The following is a 16,141-nucleotide window of genomic DNA, read 5'->3' as shown; positions in this document are numbered from 1 at the left end:
CCATCTCTTTTATAATCCTTTTCTGCTCTATCTACTCTCTTTCCTGATATGTAGGGGGAAAAATTCCCATAAATATCAATTTATGAAAATAAACTTTCATACATTGTGCTGACAACTTGGAGCCTAGAGCCTGCTTCAGATTTTGTGTCTCCCTCTCTCTCTGCCCCTCCCCCGCTTGTGCTCTGTCTCTCTCCGTCTCAAAAAATAAACATTTAAAAATTACAAAAAAGAAAAGTACTGAGAGAAGTGGCCAGGAGCATGAAGCAATTGGAATGTAAAGGGTTTTAAAAGAAATGGAAGCTAGAATAGAAAGAGTCTGGAAAGAAACATGGTTCAGAGCATGGTACGAACATTGAATTTCATCATACTAAGGTGTCGGGGAGGCATGGACAGGTTTGAAAGTTTAGAAGAAAGAAGGGGATGGAGTGGAAGACAGAGATGAGGGCAGAGGAATGTGAAGTGATTATATTTGCAGTTCATTTTTTACAGTGATGAGGAGGATGTGCTAGAAGCAAGGGAGACACTGGGCATAATAGGGGCAGGGAGACTCCTGGATTCTAGGCTGAGCAACAAAGTTTGGCTGTGTCATACCCTGAGTTGGGCCTGTGGGATTGGGAGAAAGTTTGTAGAACAAGAAAAGGAGTTGAATTCATGTCTGACATGTTGAGCTTCAGGGCCTCATGGGATATCAAGACAGAAATATCCTGTAGGCAGATGTCTGCTATCCAAAGTATAGGAGAGAAGTCTGGGATGGAGATACAAGCCTAAGAACCAGAGACACTATATGAATGAGATTTCCCAGTTAAGACGTAGCATGCAAAGCAGGAAAACTAGGGATGGTAAACCCCAATATGTGCAAGGGCCAGAGGAGTAGATGAAAATGAGTTGCTAGGAAAAAAAAGAAGACCTAATTGAAAGGATGTCACAAAAGCCAATGAAGACGAGAACATCACAAATGGGGGCTTGATAAAATAAGACGTAAGATCAGGACAGCAAGGACCCGTGGATTTGCCAATTCAAAAGGCCATGGGCAGTTTCATGGAAGGAGGAGTCAGACTGATGTTTGGTAGAGAATGAATGTAGGAAATTCAGAATGGAAGGCAAAATTTAGGATGGTAGCTTGAAGACTTTGCTGGGTAAAGGAAAGGAAAGGTCTGTATTTTACAGACTGAAGGAAGAGAGTCAATGGGAAGGAGGGAAGAATGTAAGAGAATTTGTCACTGATAGACGTTTCAGCGTGCACGGTGGAAAGGATGGCAGAATGAGTTGTGAGAAGAGTGACAGAGCACATGAGAACATGGTCATCACAGCCCCATCATTTGAGGACTGCCCAAGTGTGATACGGCAGAAAGAAATGCATGGAACTAATGGAATTCTGTGTTTCAAGTCAGTTTGGATAGAAAGTTCTTTTGCTCAGAACTGAGGCAGCTGTGAGGTGTTAGGATATGTGGATTACTGTTTTCACCCAATCCCTAGAAATCTTAACATTGCTGGAATATTGTAATTGTCCATTACAAAATGTAAGTAACTTGCTGATAGTAATAAGCACCCAAATGTTTGTAAAATAAATGGATTAGGCTACCCTGGATTTTTCTGGGGAAAGGGAGAAGGGAAATTATATTTTATTTAATTTTTTTAGAGAGAGAAAGAGAGAGAGAGAGAACACAAGTAGGGGAGAGGGGCAAAGGCAGAGGAAAAGAAAATCTTGAGCAGGCTCCACACTCAGCATGGAACCCGAAGTGGGGCTCGATCCCATGAAGCTGGGATCATGACCTCAGCCTAAATCAAGAGTCCAGTGTTCAACCAACTGAGCCATTCAGGCCACTCAGAAGAAGGGAAATTATAAAATAAAAAAGGTGTAGGAAGGACTATTGAGGAGGGGGAGAATCCCAGGGAAGGAAGACAGAATAACAAGGCCTAGTGCCAGAATAAAAACACCCAGTGTAAGGGAAAAATGTGTTTGTTTATGCTTGCTGTGAGTAAAAGAAAAAGATTCCCTCCCACCCCCCTGAACTGTTTGCTTCTTTCAAGGACTGTATCTTGATGATTAGGGTAATGAAAATCTTTCCAGGGCAAGAGTTGGTACTTTGGTTCCTGCCACTACTTCCTAAAAACAACCGGTATAAGATGACTGGAGAATGGAGGTGGAACACCTGGGGTTTAGTCACTATGTGACCTCAAGCAACTAATTTACAGTGTCCATCTCAGTCTCCTCATATGTAAAATGGAAGTAAAAAAAATACCACCTTCTCACTGAACTATTGAGAAAATCTGACGAAATTATGTGGATTAAGGATTTTCTTGGAATATGGTAATGGCTTAATGTATTTTTACTTATCTGAAAGGCTCAGAGAATAGAAAATACTTCCTATGGGCTCCATGTCTTAGGGAAAAGGAAAGGCCCACATAGTTATAAGGAAAATGGATGCAGGCTAGTTCTACCATTTACTCCCAGTGCCTTATTCAGAAGGATGAATTGGATTTGCCCTCAGACCTGGTCTGCTTCAGATATAGAGAATGCTATGGAAAGTCTCATCATTTCTCTTTCTCCCCTCCATCTGCTTCTAATATACTCTGAAGCCCTGATCTTAGGAGGCTTGGAAGCTGTGGAATAGTGAGAGTTGAACTCTTTGTGTTGCAGAGAACTCAGGCTGCTTCAGGTACCTCTTGTGGGCTCAATGTCTTGGAGAAAACTGGCTTCAGAGGTATATATGACCTGGAATTCCAAAATTAGTCAAGGTTGGTAACATTACTCTGTGCCTCTTTTTCCATAATATCTCATCCTTTTCTGTGTCTCTACTCCATTCTGATCCTTCCACTAGCTAAAAACTCTTTTCTGTATTTTCCAATATACATTTTTGGAGGGATTTTCTAATTGGCTAAATGCACTCTGTTGTCCTACATCAATCAACTATTGCAAAAACAACAGCAACAATGACAACAAACAAAAAAACTACATATGTGTAGGAAAACATCCAAAAAAACCAGTAGCTTACAATAAGGCTTTATTCTTCTGCCTGTCTATAGGTTGACAGTGATTCAGCTGATCTAGAACTGGAGTCAACTGAGAAGCTTTGCTTGAGGCTACGGGTTGGCTTCAGTTATGTTTCATATATGTTCATTCTGGGGCATTCTCTTCTCATGGTAGATAATCGAATAAGTCATGCTTCTTGAGACATCAGTCTGGTACATTGTCACATCTACCCATATTGCATCAGCTCAAGCAAGGCACAGTCAAAGCCACCAATATGGTAAAAATATACTCTTCTTACTCTAATAAAGCAATGTCTCATGGGAAAGAGCATGGGTGTAAAATTCTAAAACAGGAAATTATGGAGAATTGTAAACAGTGACTCAAACTTTGTCCCAGACAACTATAATCTATGTGTGTATCAGGTACCCACTCTCATGTAATCGTTGGCTGTGCTTAACAAAAGTCTGCTGAGTAGAGCATCCCACAGTGAAAATAGGCCAATGGGCATGAGCCACCATGAGTCATGTCTAGTGTGTGAACTCTAGGAAAGGTGTCAATAGAATGAGGGAATAAAGAATAGGAGGAAATGGATAACCCTCGTTTGAAAATTTTCCATGAATTTGCTTCAAAAGTAAACGTTAGTCAGGTCTGTTTGGAGGTACATTTGTTGAAATGGATAAATTATGATTCAAAAGAAATTAAGTTATGAACCCTCAAATACTTGTCTTTTAAAAAAACTTTTTAATGTTTGTTTATTTTTGAGAGAGAGAGTGCGAACATGGGAGGGGCAGAGAGAGAGGGAAACACAGAATCTGGAGCAGGCTCCAGGCTCTGAGCTGTAAGCATAGAGCCCTATGCAGGGCTGGAACTCAAGAACAATGAGATCATGACGTGAGCTGACGTCAGACACTTAACCAACTGAGCCATTCAGGAGCCCCTAAATAGTTGAGTCTTAATACAAATAACTACAAGCAGTCTTTGCTCTAGACTACCCCAAAGTACATGAATTTTACTTACCACAGTTCTAATAACACCAGACCCACACACTACGATTCACAATCAGTTACCATAGTGTATTAACAGTGAGTGTTTAAAGTACTAACTTCATCACTATCTCCACAAATGACTGCGTAAATAAGAGATGTGCATGATGATCAGTAAACAATCACATTGCTTCTTCCTAAGTCTGTCTGTGATTGGTCACTGTGCATCTTTTATTCAGTTCATGCATATATAGCATGTTGCCTTCTTGTCTCCCAGTGATAAATTTCATGTAACAGTTTACAAAAATAGGTAATGGAGTGTTAGTTACAACAGCGTAAAAGTAATGGAGGCAGTCATTGTTCTTTCAACAGCAAAGAATAGAAGGGAACAGATAGCTGTCATGGAAGAGGACTGACTCACAGCTGGTGTTTGGACTTCTAAGGGGATCACACGCAGCTGAAAAAGATGCTGGAAGGATGCACATAAGACTGAAGTTGGGCGGGGGGGCGCCTGGGTGGCTCAGTCGGTTAAGTGGCTGATTTCGGCTCAGGTCATGATCTCGTGGTTCGTGAGTTCAAGCCCTGCATCAAATTCTGTGTCTCCCCGCCCCCCCTCAAAATAAATAAACATTAAAAAAAAAAAAGACTGAAATGGGAGCGTCTCTTCTCCCCTTCTTCTCCCTGTAAGTCTTCCAGCAGTGCCTCCTATTGGCAGTTAGTCTGGCAAATGTAGTTTGGAGACACACAGTTAAAGCCAAATATAGAAGAGTCCGACTGGGTCTGAGAAGCAGTAGGTACATAACTGTAACAATTGCCATCACAATTTCTCCTAGGTATTGTTGCAAAAATAGGATTGTTGATGCTTTCCTTTGCTACCTCAGATCTTTGAAGAGGCATTTCTACAGGGCCACTGTCATAAGTCTGCTACACCTGTAAGTCATGCATTGAAATAATGTTGCCCAAATATCAATCAGGGGTCAGTTATAAGCACTTTTTCTTGGTCCATAAAAGTCAGATACGTCCCCCCGCAAAAAGCTATCATTGTTATTTGCTAATGGTTTATTTCATTTTTCCTCAAATGGCTAACCTTTGTGTGATTCCATGTCTAAGAACTTAGCTTGTCTTCTTTCATCTATTCTTGGGCTGTGGGGTTGCTTTTTCTTTACTCTCTTTCTTATTTGCCTCTCTACTTCTGGTAATGAGGTATCCTGGGCGTTGATTCTTTGAGAGTACTTTTCACTTTGCTACTCAAAGAAAAAGAGGCTAAGGAATCTGAGATTTTAATTTATTTCATCTTTCTCAGTTTCTTTCTTATACCCCTGCTGGCCCACTGGGAAGAAACAGTCTACCCCTTTGGAGAATTTGAAGCTTATACTCTGGAAAAGAAAACAATGGCTTACACTTACTTCTTAATATATTTTTGGTTTTCTTTTACATACATTCTTTTACACATAATCAGCATTTATGTATGATAAAGACAGATAACTACAGCATTTGAGCAGCTTACAAAAATACTAATAAGAAGTTTTGGACTCCTACCTGACCCCACTTGTACTGGTGGCAGTGACACTGGAATGGAAGAGGAAAATGTGAAGAGAAAGTTTAAAGTTACTAATTGAACAACCAACTGAAACACTAACATAGGTGATAACTCTTGCTTATATTCTAATTTCAAATATGTCTTTGACATGATAAGAAGCTATAAAAAGGAGGGGTGCCTGGGTGGCTCAGTCAGTTAAGCACTGATTCTTGGTTTCAGCTCAGGTAATGATCTCATGGTTTGTGGGTTTGTCAGCACCCGCATTGGGCTCTGTGCTGACAGTATGAAGCCTGCTTGGGATTCTCTCTCCTTCTCTCTCTGCACCTCCCCTGCTCGCTCACTTGCTCGCTCTCAAAATCAATCAATCAATCAATCTTTTTTGAAAAGAAGCTCTAAGAAAGATACCAAACAGTTAAACTGACCAGTGCTTCTTTTTCATCGCATCCTTTTGTGTTTTACAACTTTTTATGGCAAACTTTTAGAGGCACTTCACTTTTGATTAAAAAAAAAAAATTAGTGTTTGTTCCAGAGAGCTGGACTGAGCTATTGTTAGTTTTTTAAAAACTATGCCTCCATGGCTTTAAGGGAAGATTGGATTGGTATGACATACCAATGAGGTCTTTATGATACATTGGTCCGCTGACACAATTGGTTGAGAGATAGCAAGCGAAGGCTCTAAACCATTATCTATAACATATAATCTAGTATATAACACATATGTACATATAATAAACAAAACTAACATTTTCTATGAAGTATTCATTCCTATCAATCAAGTATAGAAATAAAAAGTGTGTTCTAGTGGAAAGGGTCTTAGGTGATAAGGGTTTGGTTCAGCCTCTACTACTAATTAGCTCTATGACCTGGGCAAAGCCATTTAACCTCTCTGGGACTCTGTTTGCCTATCTGTAGTAAGAGAGAATAGACCAAGAGTGACAAGCAGGATTCATCGTGACCACTAACTCTAGAGAGCAGCCTGTTTGTTAAGTGCTGAGTGGAGAATTCTAAGGCTGAGTCTGGGCTTAATGAGAAGGAGTGCCATGATCGATTAGTGCTGTCTGCTATGGGTGCAGGAGGTTGAGAGCAGCACTGAGAGTGTCATATATTAGCTGTCTCCCTAGACTAGATTACCTCCAAGGCCACTTGTGCAATGCCATATAATTCAAGTTATTCATCATGTAAATTTACGTTTATAAACAAAAAATAAACTTGGAAAAACAAACCTCAAGTTTCCCTGATCTAAATATGGATTTTGTAAGAACACACTTTTTCCTTTTGGATGTGAGAATGAAAAAGGAAGGTTCTGACAGAACTTTTTTGAAAGAGTTTTAAAAGAATGTAAATTTATCTCCCTTCACTCTTCCATTCTCTCATGAAATATTTATTAAGTACCAACTTTGAAACTGACACAGTGCTGTGTGCTGAATATTTGCTGAATTGAACTGAAATGGAGGATAGAAAGATGAACAGACACAGCCCTTGCTCTTGTGGAGTTCATGGCCCAGTGGAGATGGCATATATCCTAGCAGGTATAATTCCAACACAACATGCTAAATGCTGCAATGGTCTTATGAATCTCAAAAAATGAAATGACTAACTTTGTCTCAAGGAGTTGCTGCAGGTTCTACAGAGATGACATCTGAGCTGAGTGTTAACGGACGAATAAAAATGTGTCTGGTGGAGAAGGATAGTTTAGGTATGCTGGCACTTTTGAAAAATAATTTCTCCCCACAAATTATTTATATTTTTCATATTGTTTTGGTTGAGGTAGAGTGTAAAAAAATGAAATATAATAGTTAATGAGAATTCTGATGTTTGTTTAAGAAACTTGAGTCAAATGGTGGAAACATAATTTGAACTGCCTGGGAGAGGAAGGATGAGGCATTTCAGATGGAAGTTTAAATATCTCTTGATGCTAACACCAGGAAACAACCTGGTGGCAGAGATGACATAACCATGCTAATCAAGACTGGACATTCAGAGAGAATGGAAGAGGGCACGCTGACTGGGAAGGGGGTTGGGGATTGGAGGGGTTCATGAAGGAATTTGTGTGTGGATTTGGAAAGGGGTGGCCTGAAATCAAGGACATCCCAGGAAAGGACCTAGCTTCTCTAGGAAAATAGAGACATAAATAGTATCTTGTGCTGGGGAATGGCAGTGAGGTTAAATATGAAGTTATGAGAATGACAATCAAGATCAATTGGTCAGGTGAACAAGAGGAGTCAGCTGCCAGAAGAAAGGTGATGTGGAACCCAGGGGAAGATAAGCTGATTGCGTATAGTGGGTGAAGATTTCATTTCCAATGTGTGCGAACTACCCTCCACTCCAATAGAAAAAAACACCACAGACCACGACTGCTTCTGGGGAGAAAGTGGGGCAAAGTCTCAGATGAAGGGCCTTCTTGGAGGGAACAGATCCAGATCGCAGCTCCTCCTCCTTGTGAGCTATGGAAAGCTTGGGAAGAAGTGAGGGTGACCCAGACTGTAAATTTGCTGATATAAACTTGAATGTTGTTTGGAGGTTGCTGATGTTTTCAGTTGTGACCATGTCTTGGCATGCCTGGTAGATAGCGTTAGGAGTTGGATTTGCTTCTTAGGCTGTGTGGCTCCATTTCAGCAGCAGAGGAGCCTCATTAGTATCGTGATTGACTTACAGTGTCGTCCAAGCCCTCACCTGTATGAGACTGGCCATGAGACTGAACAGCGGGGGCTCTGTCCGTTTACCCACTGAAAAAACACATTTATAAATCAAACAACAGGCCTTTTGTTGTTCTAAAAGGATAAACCCAGATCTGTTAGATGAATAAAAATGTGGCTCATGTTCTGAATCACATAGTGTGGGTCCTGTATCTGCCACACGCAGTTGGGACTTGTGGGAATATACCTAGGTTTAGTCACACGGCACACTTTTGGGGAAACCACTCAATGAACTGATCATTTTCTAGTTCATTCAATGAGCTCTAAGCAGACTGCGTCCAAGTTGCCAGCCATGACTACCACTCCTTTCTTCTCCTGGTGAGGCATAAATACTATCAGCAGAGCTAAGAGAAATCAATCCAGGTTTCAATTTCGGTGCATTATTTTCCGGCTGAGAATTGTGTCTGTGGCATGTGTATTTAATTTTGGTTAATTTTTTTCTTGCTAATTTTTTTGTAACCTAAAAGAAAATTTCACAGGGCATGGTGAGATTTCCCTACTATATAAAAAGTGTTTGTTCTCCTTTAGAAAGTTATTAGGCCAGATCAACTAAAGCCATGTATTCATATTAAAATATACATGCAGAGGCAATGACCCAGCAATCCCAGTCCTAAATATGTACTCCATGGAAATGAAAATATATATGTCCCAAAGTGAATGTACAGGAATGTTCAGCAACAAACCAAGTGTTTGTCAGAGTAGAATATTCTGTACATCCAATGGAATAATATGCAATGAAGAAGTATAAACTGCCCTTCCACAACAACATGGATAAATGTCCCAGATATAAAACTGCGTAAAGAAGTCGGACATTCCCACCTTCCTAAAAATGAGGTCAGACCAGAAGAGTAGATTTTGTATGGTTTGATCTGTATGAATTTCAAAAACAGAAAAGGAGATTTGTGCTGACGGAATTCAAAAGAGTGGTTACATTTGAAGGGTTAGTGGCTGAGAAGGAGCATATCAAGGGTTTCTGCAGTGCTGGTAATGCTCTATTTCTTGATCTTGATGGTGGCTACAGGTGTATTTACCCTGTAAAATGTCATCGATGTATATGATTTGAATGCTTTTCTGCATACATATTTTTACATTCATAAAAAATATTAAGAGGTTAGTTTAGTAGTGAATGTTTTATTTATATTATTCTAGTCTTGCAAAGATAGGCTTAATTATTTCTTACTCAGGAGCATATTAAGGTCAAGTATTTTGCACAAGAATTGGTATTTTTATTCTGTTGTTTTTGTTAAATACGTTATGTATAGCAATTAATATTTTCTGAATTTTGTGACATTCTCTACAGTAGTTAATTTTGTGGTAAACCGTGATGAACTTTAAGAGGTAGACCGAGGTAACAAAATATGTTTCTTACAAAGAAATAAGTTTCTTACAAAGTAAAAATAATGTCGATTAGCTAATAGCATCAATTGATTGGGACAAATTATGTTTTAAATTTATTATTTATTTTCTTCAGTATGAGTATTATGTAGCTCATTTAAACACGATTGCCTTTGTTACCATCTTTACTTTCTGTGTCTCTTCCTGTTGTATCGTATTGCTTGGTATTCTTCTGTTTGATGAAGAGAATTTAAGATTATATTTTCCCTTCATGTATGTATTTATCCACAGAGTACACAACCATGGGTTTTTCTGTCTTTTTGTCTTATATCATTGATGTCTTCCCAGAAAGGGATGTGTGTGTGTGTGTGTGTGTGTGTGTGTGTGTGTGCGCGCGCGCGCGCGTGCAGTGAAGTGATAATAGAGAAATTGTAGTCAGATGCTGAAAGAAACCGAGGATGATAGTTCATACCCCTGTTTTCAGATAGGAGAATCTACCTTCTGAGAAATTTAGTGTTATAGAACATTCTATTAGGAACTTGTAGAGACAATAAAATTGTAAGACCTACATGAAGCAAATGAGACAATAAGCTCTAGTGTTTTCCAACCCTTCTGGCTTGATAGAATCATGGACTGTTAGTGCTGGTTGGGCAGAATGCAGACAGCCTACAACCTCATGAAAATGTCACTCAGGATCTCCTAGGTGCTGGTGACTGTGCTCTGAGGCTCCAGGCATGAAGGAGGTGCCACTTTGAACCTCCATCTCTTTGCAGAGAGACAGTGGAAGGTGAACTGACTGTACCCCCTTTGCAGAGAGGGCCTCTGCGCTGCTGGAGATGGAAGCCCTTTAAGGAGAGGGCTGCGACATGGATTTCCTTCCACCGTGCTCTGCTTTTAAATTTTTTAAACTTTGCTTCAGTCCCAAGGCCTGTGGTAGAAAAGCACAGATTTCCAATCTTATCTATTTTCCAGGGTAGGATAAACATGTTGGGTTTAGTTAAATTATGAATGCTGATAATATTCATTTGGTACAATTTATATTCTTCTTTTATCTTTTTATTTTTGACAGTTTAGGCTGGGGCATAAAGCATAATTATATTCTTGGCATCCTCCCTTAGAAGTTTTAAATCAGTACATGAGGCTTTCAGCTCCGCTCCTGTCATTTATCCATCAGCATTCAGTCCATTTAATCCCGGCCTCTCAGCTGAGCAGCCCCTCGCCCCTGTTGTGAGTGATTGGCCTGCTCCACTGCTCCCAGCTTCTCCTGTCACATCGCATTTGCATAAAAGAGGACAGATAACCAAATTTGAGCACACAAATGAAAATGCTAAGCGCTAAACCTGTCACAGTTGTTGTTCAACTAATTGTGAAAAATTTGATTTGCTCGCCTTTCACTGTTTGTCATGTGGACCCCCTTCTCAAATGTGCCTTGGCTTCTGCCTCTGTATATGTAGCTTTTAAACTCTTGAGCACAAGCAGCCCACCCTGGGGATTACTTACCTCTCCTACCAGCTTTTAATGTTGGCTCATCTTCTTGACTAAATTAGGCCACCATGGCAAACAAACACATAATTAAAAACCCAGGAAAGACAACTGCAGCTGTACTTCTTAAATTGATTTTTACAATGCTGCTGTATGCCTCGGTATGCTCTTCCATTTGATAATTTTATTTCTTTATACAACCTCTGGTAGGAGAAAATTGAGGATGGGTGCTGTGGCAAGCTTTGCTATTTTGAAACCTACGTTGGTATTTTGTTTCTTACTTTCTGTTCCTCCAATAACAAAAAATTGTGTCATGGGTCTTAAAAAGCACATTTCTATTCCCTAATACTTTACCTGACATGCCAGTATACATTTTTAATCAAGGTTTCAAATGATTCCATTTGAAACAGTATTAGAAACAATGGATAAAATTCCTTGGCTTACAACACTCAATCACATGAGCTCCTTTTAAATGGTATGTGATAGGAGTGTTTTGAAAATTTGTGTGTGTAATATATATGGTTTGCTTCAGTGTTCATTATGCAGAGGCTTTAACTATTCTCTTTTTATAGGTGTTAGGTTGATAATTTCTTGATGCCTATGAAAACAATACATATGGTGTGTCTATAAAGTGAAAAAAACTCGTTTTCCGGGAGTCACACGAGAAAAATGTCTCTTTTGTTGATAACAGAACCTCTGGTTGCTTTACTACATTGATTTGTCCCTAATATTTTAGGTATGTAATGTCCAGGCAACAATGAAGATGGCATTAACTGAAGTTGAAACCTTTTAAAGTTGAGTACAGTTTAAATTACCTTTGAGAATTGGAGGGTTATAGTCTTGAAATTGGGTTGAAGTGAAATGTGACATTACAGTGACAGTTTGTGGTTTGCAGAAGTTAGATGTAACATCGCTTATTGCAGTAGTCCTTTGAGATTTATTTGTAGTAGGTCATAAGACATGGATTAATTGAAGAAATATTTGATTATATATCATTTTATACAGTCCTATCCTAAAGAAAACAATGTGGTTCTCTTTACCATAATCCCCCAAGATGCTGAGGGATTAAATCTAACTTGAAAATTTGAATGTTCACTAATCTCTTTACAATGTTTAATCATATTTTAGTTCAAAGAAATTAGATTATGGTATGAAATGCTCACTACTTTAAGACATACGTGATAAATTTAAGAGTTTAACTTTTTTTTTTTTTTTTTGACGGAGCTGGGGGAATAACTTTATTCCTATTACTGGTTGTTTGTTTATACTTCACTATTTTTATGTCATTATAATGTCTTCTTTTGTGGATGAAAGTTTCTGTGAGCCTGTATGTATAAATTTCAACTAGATGTGGCTAGTTACCTATGATCAGTATTAACTATGAGATTTTAATGTCTCTAAAACAAAAATGTGGAAAGGACCACAAGATTAATTTAACACTCCAGGAAGGATTGAATGAAACCATTACCAGAGAGCTCTCTTATTATGACAGTACAGGCCCTTACACAGATTAGGAACAAAATAAATTAATAAATCTACTCCATCGCCTACTTTCATCTTACTTCCAAGTTGTACTAATTCCTCTTCAGAAATATTTCTTAATATTTATCTATATATTTCACTTCCGCACTCATTAAATTGCAGATTTTGTAATTATGGAGGCAGCATTAACACTGTGGTTGTTAATTGTTTGGGCTTTAGAACCAAACCGCATGGGTTGGAAACCTGTCCCAAACTTTCAGTAGCTGTGTGACCTGGGGCACAAACTTGTTATTTACCTTCAGATTTCCCTTCTACATAATGGAGATGATAACACTTTCCTCATAGAAAAGAGTAGTTACTAGGTTTAAATGAGTTAATGCATGTGATGCTTTTAGATCAGAATTTGGCACATAGTAAGTACTCAAAAATAGTAGCCATTATTATAGTTGCAAAATGATTAATGCTTTTCTTTTTGCCTTCAGCCTATTTTAAGTACTTTTCTAAGGTTTCTAAGCAATCACATTTAGCACTTCAATGGCTTATATAATATCCCATAGTTTACCAATATTTTCCCTAAAATTGGATATTCATATTATTACCAGTTTTTTGTTGTTTGTTTTTTTGTTTTTTGTTTTTGTTTTTGTTTGCATAGAAGCACAGCTATGTGCATTTCTCTTCATGCAGGCTCCTGTCTTCCCAGCACCCTACGTTTTGTATTATTTTTCTGAGTTAAGTTTCCAGAGGTTGAGATTTCTGTTTCACATAAGGCATGTAAATTTTAATGGATATCGAACTATATTGCAAAATCCTCATCCAAAAAATCTGAACCACTTTACAATGTCAACTTTAATTTCGGCCCTCACTAGTGTGGTCTCGCTAGAATTTCCTGCCTTTGTGTGTTCGTTATCTCCAAGTCCTGTCCCAGGTCGAGGACTCTCCAGACTGCTGCTTTGCTATGCCTGATGCCCACTTCTTATTCATTTCACATTAGAATAGTTCTTCTTAATCATGATTTTTCTTATGCCAGTGTTACAATTTTTATTCTGGGGCTTCTACTTCTTTTCGAATAAAGTTGAAAGCTTTTATTAATTAATATAAATTGTTGGGCCAATTGTCATCTACTAAGCCAACTATTTCTATTTTATTTTATTAGGAGGCTGGGTAGCCAAGTTCCAAGAATGCAGGCTTCAAGTCAGACAGATCCAGGTTTGGGTCATGATGCTATTATTTACCGAGTTGTGTAGCCTCAGGTAAATTCTACAAAGGATCCTTACTGAGGATAAGAACAATCACATCAACCTTGTATGGTCACTATGATAGAAGGTGTGTGAAATCTTGGCGGGCATTAGATACTCAAAAATATTAGTTAATTTGCTCTTTCAATCACTACTATATTCTTATTTTTGCTCTTTTCTCAAAGTATTTCCTGTAAATATTTTCCTCTTTTATTTCCAAGCCATTATAAACACTGAGATTACTTTTCCCCTCTCTGCTGAATTTCCATATTTTTTTTCTTTGAAATGATTTTTGCTCATTTCTTTATATTGGATCTACTCTCTCTAACAACTACTTGTCTTATACGGGCTTTGAAGAGCTCCCAAATGGATGCTTTTACATATAGATGTTTTTGTTTGAATATTAAATTGGGATCAAGGGCTGAAGAAATCTATGAATTAATACAAAAATAAAAGCTATCAGTTGGGTGGAGAAAGGAGAAAAGAAGAAAAAAGAGATTTATGGAACGATTTGTCTTCCCCCGTAATAAAACCATGTTGGTTCCTGAATGGCTTAAAGATGTCTCCTGGTGTTGGTGCTGGCAGAACTTGGGGTAAAAGAAACAGAACAGCCAACAACTCTTTGGCTAATTATGTTTATAAATGTTTTCTCATCTTGCCCTATTTAAAATTTTAATTGTATAAAAACATTTCTCTGACCTTAGGAAATGTACAAGTTGGAAAAATAAACAAAGCATATGTTTAAAAATCACAGACAAAAATTATTGAAATGATGCCACCAGCATGACACAGCATGGACCAGTGTTCTCAAACTCAAGTGGTAAGGAAACTGAAGAGTATATGTAGTCCCTCAGAGTATTAAATTTTAAACAATAGCAACAGCAACAACAACAACAACACCATGTTGACTAAACAGAATACACCTGAGTGTCATGCTGTGGGATGCTGCTTTGGGATTACATAGTTGTATACAAATTAAGTTCTATTTACAGAGCCAACCATGGTTCAGGAAGAGTTTATGGATGAATTGGTTCTAGGTTTTAAATGACGAGTGGGATTTGAAGTGGGAGATAATATGCTAGGTAGGGACAATGGATGGGGAAAGGCAGAGAAAGAGAAATTAGGTGATCTTTCCTAAAATCAGTGAGTGCTTTGGTTTTGTTTGGGAGGGAATCACGCCCCATGACAAAACTCCCAATGATGAAAGGAGATGGTTGTTTATACTGTGTGCAGTGGTAGTTATAGAAGAGTCTTCCCCTTTCCTGGAGATTAACTTAATAAAAGTAATGTTTTGGAATGACTGTGCAGGTGGCATGCTGAAATCAGGAGATAGAAAAGCCTAGAGAAAGGGAGATTAGTTAGAAGATGATTTCAGTGGTCCAGGTATGAGTTACTAGGTATAATGATGATAAAGACCGGAGAGGGAGGAGTATGCAAAACAAAGATTTCATAAAAAGAATTAAGTAGGCCTGGGACCAGATAAAATTTAGAGTCAAGAAACATGAGGAAATCAGAGTTCATTGACAATTACAACTTGGGCAGAATATTAACTAAAATAATGAAACAGAGAGACCTGGCTTTGGAGGAAATTCTGGGTGCGATTCTAGATTTGTGGAGTAAGATATTCAAGTGATGTCACATCCATGTAGCTGGATGATTGAGATTGGAGGTGCAGATTTGGATCAAATTCAAAAGTTACATGGTAGGAGGAAATAGAGAATAATGAACAAGAGTCAGGAGATATAACTTGCTTTAGTAGTTTGACAGTGAAAGGAAAAAGAAAACTGGGGAGATAGCTTGAACAAGCAGGAGAATTATAAGAAAGTTATCATTTTTGAAGAAAGTGGAGGGAAACTGGAAGGAGCCAGTAAAATAGGGGCACCTCTTTACTGTGTGAAGGTAATTGTTGGTTTTTTGCCTGCCCAATGCAAATCACACGACCCTATTGACTAAAATCCAAACCCACATTTCCTTGGACCTGAGAATTAGAACAGCCCTTTTTGCTGTTCTGTGGATAAAAAAAAGAGGAAACCCCCTTTTTTCTTGCATGAATTAAGATCAGAGTTTAGGGTAGGAAAATAAGCTACTATAAATCACAGAATTGTATGTGAATTAAATATGTTTTAGCAGGTTTTTTTTTTTTTTTTTTTTTTGCAACCTTTAACATCTGCTTTGGAATTTTGTTAAGTGTTCTATTGGATTTATGATGTAATGACAGCTCTCTATTAAGAGTTTCGAGACATTATAACTGCCAAGACCTGGTCACCGCACAAGCGATTGTCATACTGACTCACAACTGTAGCAGGCATTAGACTCCTCTTCAGTGTCTGGTTCTCCTTTGCTTCCCGACAGTTGGGTGGGCGGCTTTTCTCCACCTGCTTCCCTGAGGATAGGTATGCTCTACAGTTCGCTTT

The sequence above is a fragment of the Acinonyx jubatus genome, chromosome A1 (assembly GCF_027475565.1).
Source record: "Acinonyx jubatus isolate Ajub_Pintada_27869175 chromosome A1, VMU_Ajub_asm_v1.0, whole genome shotgun sequence".
NCBI classification, from domain to species: Eukaryota; Metazoa; Chordata; class Mammalia; order Carnivora; family Felidae; genus Acinonyx; species Acinonyx jubatus.
The sequence above is the reverse complement of the archived record's forward strand: the minus strand, read 5'-3'. Positions refer to the sequence as shown.